The sequence below is a fragment of the Dipodomys merriami genome, unplaced genomic scaffold, assembly GCF_024711535.1.
Source record: "Dipodomys merriami isolate MVZ:Mamm:240054 unplaced genomic scaffold, mDipMer1.0.p SCAF_54, whole genome shotgun sequence".
NCBI classification, from domain to species: domain Eukaryota; kingdom Metazoa; phylum Chordata; class Mammalia; order Rodentia; family Heteromyidae; genus Dipodomys; species Dipodomys merriami.
In genome coordinates, this window is record NW_027206113.1 from 4,275,595 (window position 1) to 4,285,632 (window position 10,038).

The window sequence follows — 10,038 nt, forward strand, 5'->3', positions numbered from 1 at the left end:
ACCCTCACCCTCAACCAAAACCTCACCATAACACTCACCCTAACCCTAATCGTAACCCTCACCCTCACCCTAAACCTCACCCTAACCCTAAACCTAACCCTAACCCTCACCATAACCCTCACCATAACCCTAACCCTTACCCTAAACCTAACCATCACCCACACCCTAACCCTCAGTCTCACCCTCACCCTAACCCTAATCGTAACCTTCACCCTCACCCTAAACCTCACCCTAATCATAAACCTAACCCTAACCCTCAGCATAACCCTCACCATATCCCTAACCCTTACCCTAACCCTAACCATCACCAACACCCTAACCCTCACTCTCACCCTCACCCTCACCGTAATCCTCACCCTAACACTAACACTAACACTTACCTAACTGAAACACTCAACCTCACCCTCACCCTCACCCTAACCCTACCCTTCACCCAAATCCTAACGCTAGCCCTCACCCTCACCCTAACCACAACCCTAACACTCACCCTAACCCTCATACTAACCCTAATGCTAACCCTAACCCTCACCCTAAACCTAACCCTCACCCTAACCCTAACCCTCACCCTAACTCTTACACTCACCCTAATATCAAACCTAACCCTAACTCTCACACTAAACCTCTCCCTCACCCAAACCCTAAAACTACCCCTCAGCCTAACCCCCACCCTAAACCTAACCCTAACCCAAATCTTCACCAAATCCCTAACCCTAACCCTAACCTTCGGCCTAGACCTCACCCTAACCCTCAACCTAACCCTAACCCTCAACCTAAACCTAACCCTCACCATAACCCTAACCCTCACCCTCAACCAAAACCTCACCCTAACCCTCACCCTAACCCTAATCCTAACCCTCACCCTCACCCTAACCCTCACCCTAACCCTAAACCTAACCCTCACCATAACCCTAACCCTTACCCTAACCCTCACCCTATACCTCACCCTAACCATTACACTCACCCTCACCAAAATCCTAACCCTAACTCTAACCCTCACCCTAAATCTAACCCTAACACTCACCCTCACCCAAACCCTCAGCACAAAGATTAACCTCACGGTCAACCAAAACGTAACCCTACCCATCACCCTAAACCTAACACTAACCCTCACCCTCACCCGAACCCTCACCGTCACCTTAAACCTAAACCTCACCCTAACCCTAACAATAACTGAAATCCTAACCCTCACCCTCACCCTAACCCTAACCCGCACCCTCAACATAACACTAAACCTAACCCTATCCATCACCCTAAACCTAATGCTCATCCTAAACCTAACCGTCAACCTTACCTTCATCCTCACCCTAAGCCTAACCAGAACCCTAACACTATTCCTAAACCTAATCCTCACCCTCATCCTCAACCTAACCCTAACCCTTAACCTAACCCTAACTCGAAACCTCACCCTCACCCTCAGCCCACCCATAAACCTAACACTAATCATAACCACATCCCTCAACCTCACACTCACACTAACACTCAACCTCACCCTACCCCTCACCATCACCCTAACCCTAACGATACCCTAAATCTCACCCTAACCCTAATCCTAACCCTAACCCTAACCCTATCACTGAGCCTAACCCTCACCATAACCCTAACCCTAAACCTAATCCTCACCCTATCCCTTACCCTAACCCTAACCTTCACCCTCAACCTCACCCTCGACCTAGACCTCACCCTAACCCTAACCCTCACCCTAACCATATCCCTCACCCTAAACCTAACCCTCACCCTCAACCTAACCCTCACCCCAAACCTCACCGTAACTCGAAGACTAACCCTAACCCTCACCCTCACCCTAAACCTCACCCTAACCTTAAACCTAACTCTAACTCTCACCCTACCAATCACCCTAACCCTAAACCTCACCCTAACCCTCACCCTCATCCTAACCTTCAGCATAAAGATTAACCTCACACTCACTCAAACCCTAACCCTAACCCTCACCCTAAACCTAACACTAACCCTCACCCTCACCCTAACCCTTAGCCTAACCCTAAGCCTAACATTCATCCTAACCCTCATCCTAAACCTAACAGTAATTTAACCCTAACCCTCACCCTCACCCTCACGCTAACCCTTACCCTCAACCTAACCCTAACCCTAACCCTAACCGTAACCCTAACCGTCACCACACCTTAACAATTACCATCACCCTAACCCTATCCCTAACATTCACACTCACCTTAACCCTCACAGTCACCCTAACCCTCACGCGAGCCCTAAAAATAACCCTCACCCACACCTTCATTCACACTCACCCTCACCCTCACCCTAACCCTCACCCTCACTCTCAACATCACCCTAAACCTAACCTTCACCAAAATCCTAACCCTCACCCTTACCCTAACCCTCAACCTCACCCTCACCAGAAGCCTAAAACTAACCCTAAAACAATCCTAAAACTTAACCTCACCCTCAGTCTAAACCTAACCCTAAACCTAAACCTAAACCTCACCATCACACTCAGCCTAACCATAAACCTAACCCTAAAACTATACCTCATTCTAAACCTAACCATCACCCAAACCCTAACCCTAATCCTCAGCCTCACCATCTACCTTAACCTAACCCTATCCTTAAAACTCACCTTCACACTCAACCTCAACCTAAGCCTAAGCCTAACCCTCTTCCTAACCTTAACCCTAACCCTCACACTCAACATAACCCTAACCCTAACCCTCACCCTAACCCTCATTCTAAACCGAATGCTAACCCTAAACTTCACCTTAACCTTTACCCTCACCCTAACATTAACCCTAACCCTAACCCTAACAATCACACTAAACCTTTCCCTCACCCTAACCCTAAACCTACCCGTCAGGCTAAGCCTCACACTAACCCTAAACCTACCATTATTCCTCACCCTGCCGTAACCCTCACCCTCACCCTAACCCTCAGCATAACCATTAACCGCACCCTCACCTAAACCCTAACCCTAAGCCTAAACCTCACCCTAAACCTAACCCTAACCCTCACCCTCACCCTAACTCTTAACCTAACGCTAAACCAAACCTTCATCCTAACACTTACCCTAATCCTAACACTAACCCTAACCCTCACCCTCACCCTCACCCTCACCCTAACACTTTCCCTCACCCTAAACCTAACAGTATACCTAACGGTAACTCTCACACTAACCCTAACACTCAACCTAACCTTAAACTAACCCCTCAACCTAGCCCTTACCCTATTCCTAAACCTAACCCTTACCCTCACTCTAACCCTTACCGTAGCCCTGTCACCCTCAAGCTAACCCGTACCGTCACCCTAACCTTCACCTAACCCTAACCCTCACCCACACCCTAAACCTCACCCTCACCAGAACCCTCACCCTAAAACTCACCCTAAACTTTACCTAACTGAAACCCTCACCCTAACCCTAACCCTACCCCTCAGCCTAACCTAACCCTAACCCTCACCCTTCTTCTCACCCTAACCATAAACCTCACCCTCACCCTAAACCTCACCGTAACCCTAACCCTAAACCTCACCCTCATCCTATCACACACCCTAACCTTAAACCAAACTAAATCTCACCCTAACACTAAACTTAACCCTAAACCTCATCCTCACCCTCACCCTAAACCTAACCCTAACCTCACCCTAAACCTAACCCTAACCCTCACCCTCACCCTAACCCTTACTCTAACCCTAATCCTCACCCTCATGCTAACCCTGACCGTGCACCTAACCCTAACCCTATCCCTAACCTTAACTCTCACACTAACCCTAAGCCTCACCCTAAAGCTAACCCAACCTGTCACCCTAACCCTCACCCTATCCCTAACCCTAACCCTTACCCTCACCCTAATCCTAACCCTAACCCTAACCGTCACCCTCACCGTAACCCTTACCGTCACCATAACCTTCACAATAAACCTAAACCTCACCCACACCCACAACCTAAACCTCATCCGAACCCGAACTCGAACCCTAATCTTCAACCTAACACTAACACTAAACCTTCCGTAACTGAAACACTCACCCTCACACTCAACCTAACAATAACCCTACACCTCAGTGTAATCCTAACCCTAACCCTAACCCTCACCCTTCCCTTCATCCTAAACCTAACCCTCAATCTCACCCTAACCCTCACCCTCAACCTTAACCTCAAACTAACCCTTACCCTAACCCTAAACCTAAAACTAAACCTCACCCTAATGCTCACCCTAACCCTGACCCTAACCCAGGCCCTCAGCCATACACTAACACTCATCCTAACCCTAACCCTAACCCTCACACTAACCCTAAACCTCACCCTAAACCTTACCCTCACCATAACCCTAACCCTAAACCTAAACCTAACCCTCATATGAAACCTACCGCTCACCCTAACCTTAAACCTACCCCTCACTCTAACCCTCATCCTAACCCTAACTCTAACCCTAACACTCACACTAAACCTAACCCTAACCCTAACCCTAACCCTAACCCTAAACCTAACTTTCATCCTCACCCTAACTCCCAGCCTAAACATAAACCCAAAACTAATCCTAACCCTAACCCTCACCTTCACCCGAACTCTACCCCAAACCCAACCCTAACACTCACCCTCACCCTCACCCTAATCCTAACCCTACCCGTCAGCCTAACCCCCACCCTAATCCTCAAGCTACCCCTAATCCTCACACAATCCCTAACCCTAACCCTCACAATCACCCTAACCCTTAGCATAACCATTACCCTCACCCTCACCCAAACCCTAACCCTCACCCTAAACCGAAACCTAACCCTCACCCTCACCCTTACCCTTAACCTAACCCTAAACCTAACCCTCATCCTAACACTCACTCTAACATTAACCCTAACACTAACGCTAACCCTCAAAATAATCCTTTCCCTCACTTAACACTAAACCTACTCCTCAGCCTATCCCTCATCCTGACCCTAACCCTAACCCTAATCCTCACACTATAGCTAACCCTCACACTCAAGCTCCCCCGAAACCTAAACATAAACATAATCCTCACCCTCACCCTCAGCCTAACCCTAAACCTAACCCTAACCGTAACCCTCACCCTCACCCTAACCCTCACCCTAAACCTAAAACTAACATTAACCCTAACCCACAACCTAACCCTCACCCTAAATCTAAACGTAACCCTCACCCTCACCCTAACACTCACCGTAACCCTAACGCTAAACCTAACCTTCACCATCACCTTAACACACCCTAAACATAATCCTCACCCACACCCTAAACCTAACCCTAAAAATCACCCTCAGCCTAACCCTAACACTCAACCTCACCCTAACCCTTCACCTAACCCTAAACCAAACCTCACCCAAGCCCTCAACCTAACCCTAATGCTAACCCTAACCCTCACCCTCACCCTAAACCTCACCCTAAACCTTAACCTCACCTTAACCCTAGCCCTAATCCTAACCCTCACCCTAAACGTAACTCTCGCCCTAACCCTAAACCAACCCCTCACCCTAAACTTCACCCTATCCCTAACCCTAAACCTAACCCTCACCCTAAGCCTCACCGTTACCCTAACACTCACCCTAAGCCTAACCCTCAAGCAAACCTTAACCCTTACCCTCACCCGTACCCTCACCCTCACCCAAACCCTCATCCTCACTCTAACCCTACCCCTCAGCCTAAGCCTTAACCTAACCCAGGCCTCACCCTAAACCTAACCCTAATCCTAACCCTCACCCTCACCCTAACCCTCAACTTAACCCTTAACTTCACCCTAGACCTAACACTAACCCTAAACCTAACCCTTACCCAAACACAAACCCTAACCCTCACCCTAACCCTAACCAACCCAGCACCCTAATCTTCACTCTATCCCTAACCCTAACCCTAAACCTCACACTAACCCTAACCATTAGCCTAACACTCACCCTCATGCTAACCCGCACAGTCACCCTAACACTCACCCTAAACCTAAACCTCACCCACACCTAAACACTCACCCTCACCCTAAACATCAATGTAACCCTTACCTCCCATGTACCCTAACCCTAATCCTCACCCTAACCCTAAACCTCAACCTAAACCTAAACCTACCCCTCATCCTTACACTCACCCTCACCCTCAGCCTAACCCTAACCCTAACCCTAACCCTAACCCTCACCCTCACGCTCACCCAAAAATAAGCCTAATCCTAACCCTCACACTCAACCTCAGCCTAAACCTAACCCTTACCCTAACCTTAATTCTAACCCTAACCCTCACCTCAGACTCACCCTAAAACTCACCTTCACACTCACCCTCACCCTACCCCCAACTGTAAATATTAGCCTCACCCTAACCTTAACCCTCACCCTTATCTTAACCCTAACTCTCACCTTCAACCTCACCCTCACACTAACTCTAACCCTAAACCTAACCCAAAACCTAACCATCATTCTAAACCTAATGCTAACCCTAAACCTCACCCTATCAATAACACTAACCCTCACCCTCATCCTCACCCTAGCCCTCACCCTAACCCTAAACCTAACCCTAACCCTTCCCATAAACCTAAACCTAACCCTTACCCTAACCTTAATTCTAACCCTAACCCTAAGGCTCACCCTCAAACTAACTCTAACTGTAACACTTACCCAAAAACCTAACCCTCACCCTAACTCAAAGCCTAACCCTCATCCTAATCCCATGCTAACCCTCACTCTAACCATAACCCTCACCCTAAACCTGACCCTCAAACTCACCCTCACACTCACCCTAAGCCTCACCCTAACCCTAACACTAATCCTAAACCAAACCCTCACCATCACCCTCACCCTCACCCTAACCCTAACCCTAATGCTCACCCTCAAAATATCCCTAACCCTAATCCTAACCCTCAACCTAAACCTAACCCCCACCTAACCCTAATCCTAACCCTCACCATCAAACTAACCCTAACCGAAACCCTAACGCTAACCCTCACCCTAAACTTAACCCTAATCCTCACCCTTATCCTAACTCTCACTGTCAAACTAAATCTCACCCTAACCCAAACCCTAACCCACACCCTAACCATCACCCTAACCCTAACCCTAACCCTCACCCTAAACCTCTTCCTAAAACTTAACCTCACCCTAACCCTAACCCTCACCCTAAACCTACACCTCAGCCTAAGCCTCAACCTAACCCGAACCCTCACCCTAAAACTAACCCGAACCCTCACCCTAACCCTAACGCTCACACTAAACCTAACCCTCAACCTATCCCTAACCCTTACCCTCACCCTAACCCCAATATTTACCCTAACCCTTACCCTCACACTAATCATAACCCTCACCCTAACCCTAAAACTAACCCTAACCCTAACCCACACCATAACCCTAACCCTAACCATCACCCAACCCCTCACCCTAAACTTAATCCTAACCCTCACACAACCCCTCAACCATACCCTAACCTTAACCCTAAGCCTAACTCTCATCGTCACTCTAACCCTCACCCAAACACTAAACCTAACCCTCAAATTCACCCTCACCCTAAAAGTAACCCTAACCCTAACCCTCAACCTAACACTCAACCTAACAGTCACTCTAAACCTAAACTTCAACCTCACCCTAACACTCACCCTAATCATTACCCTCACCCTCACCCTAACTCTAACCCTAACCCAAATGCTCCCCCTAACCCTCACCCTAAACATTACCCTAACCCTCACCCTAAACATAACCTTCAACCTCACCCTAACCCTAACCCTAAACCCAACCCTCACCCTAACACTCACTCTAATCCTCACTCTAACCCTTAACCTCAACCTAGCCCTAACCCTAACCCTAACCCTCACACTAACCCTAACCCTCACCCTAACCCTAAACCAACCCAGCACCCTAACCTTCACTCTATCCCTAACCCTAACCCTCAACCTCACACTAACCCTAACTGTAACCCTAACACTCACCGTTACACTAATCCTCACCGTCATCCTAACACTCACCCTATTCCTAAACCTCACCCACACCCTAACCTCAACCTAATGGAAAACTCACCATTACCCAAACCATCACCCTCACCCTAAACATAAATGTAACCCTAACACTCACTCTAACCTTAACCCTCAAGCTCACCCTAAGCCTAACCCTAAACCTAAACCTAATCCTAAACCTAACCCTCACCCTCACGCTCACACTAAATGTAACATCAACCCTAACCATCAACCTCACCCTCATCCGAAAACTAATGCTAACCCTAACCCTCACACTAAACCTATCCCTCACCCTAACCCTAAGCCAACCCGTCAACCTAACCCTCACCCTAACCCTAACGCTAACCATAATCCTCACCCTATCCCTAACCCTAACCCTCACCTTCACCCTCACCCTTGCCCTTACCCTAACCCTAAACCTAACCCTGACCCTCCCCATAACCCTAACCCTAACCCTAACCCTAACCCTCACCCTCACCTTAAGCCTTAAAACTAACGCTCACCCTAACATGAACTAACCTAACCCTATCATTAATCCTAATCTTCATCCTAACCCTCACTGTAACCCTAAACCTAACCCTCACCCTAACCCGATACCTAACCCTCACCCTAAACTTAACCCTCACTATCAGCCTCACACTCACCCTAAGCCTCACCCTAACCCTAACACTAATCCTAAACCTAACTCTCACCATCACCCTCACTCTAACCCTAACCCTAACCCTAATGCTCACCGTCACACTATCCTTAACCCTAATCCTACCCTCACCCTAACCCTAACCCCCACCTAACCCTAAACCTCACCTTCACCCTCAAACTAACCCTAACCCAAACCCTAACCCTAACCCTCACCCTAAACCTAACCCTAATCCTCACCTTCACCCTAACTCTCACTGTCAACCTAACCCTCACCCTACCCCAAACCCAAAACCACACTCTAACCCTCACCATAACCCGAAACCTCACACTCACCCTCAACCTCACCTTCATCTTAAACATGACACTAAAACGAACCCTCCCTAAACCTAACCAGAAACCTCACCCTAACCCTAAACCTCACCCTCACACTCACCCTCACCCTCAGCCTAACCCTAACCCTCACATTAATCCTAAACCTAACCCTCAAACTCACTCTCACCCTAACCCTAACCCTCACCCTAATCCTAACCCTATCCCTCACCCAAACACTAACCCTCACCGTAAACCTAACCCTCACCCTCACCCTTTCCATCACCCTAAGCCTACACCTAAACATAACCTTTAACCTCACCCTAACCCTAATATTAACCCTAACCCTCACCCTCAGCGTCACCCTCACCCTCAGCCTAAATCTCACCATAACCCTAATCCAAACCCTAACCCTCATCCTCACTCGCAACCTAAACCTAACCCTAACCCTAACACTCATCTTCACACTAAGCCAAACCCTAAACCTAACCATAAACCTAAAGCTAATCCTCACCCTCACACTCACCCTAACCCTCCCCCTAACCCTAACACTAACCCATAGCGTCACCTTAACCCAAAACCTCACGCTAGCCTTAAACCTAACCCTCACCCTCACAATAACATTATCCCTCACACTACCCCTAACCCTACCCCTCAGGCTAACCCTCACCCTGACACTAACCCTAACCGAAATCCTCACTCTATCGCTAACCCTCTTGCACAAGCTCACCCTAAACCTAACACTAACCCTAACCCTCACACTCACCCTTGGCCTAACCCTAACACTAACCCTCATCCTAACCCTAACCCTCACCCTCACACTCAACTTAACCCTCACCCTAAAACTTACCCTCACCTAAACCTCAACATAAACCTATCCTTTATCCTAACCCTATCCCTCACGGTCACCCTAACCCTCACCCTCACCCTAACCCTAGTATTAACCTTAACCCTCAACCTAACCCTCACTCTAAACCTAACCCTAACCCTAATCCTCACTCTAACCCTCATCCTCACCCTAAAACTAACCCTAACCCTCACCCTCACCCTTAACTGAACCCTAATCCTAATCCTTACCCTAACCCTCTCCATAACTGTAACACTAACCCTAAACCTCACCCTCACCCTAACACTCACCCTAACCCTAAACTTCACCCTAATCCTAACCCTAACCCTAACACTCAAAATAACCCTAATC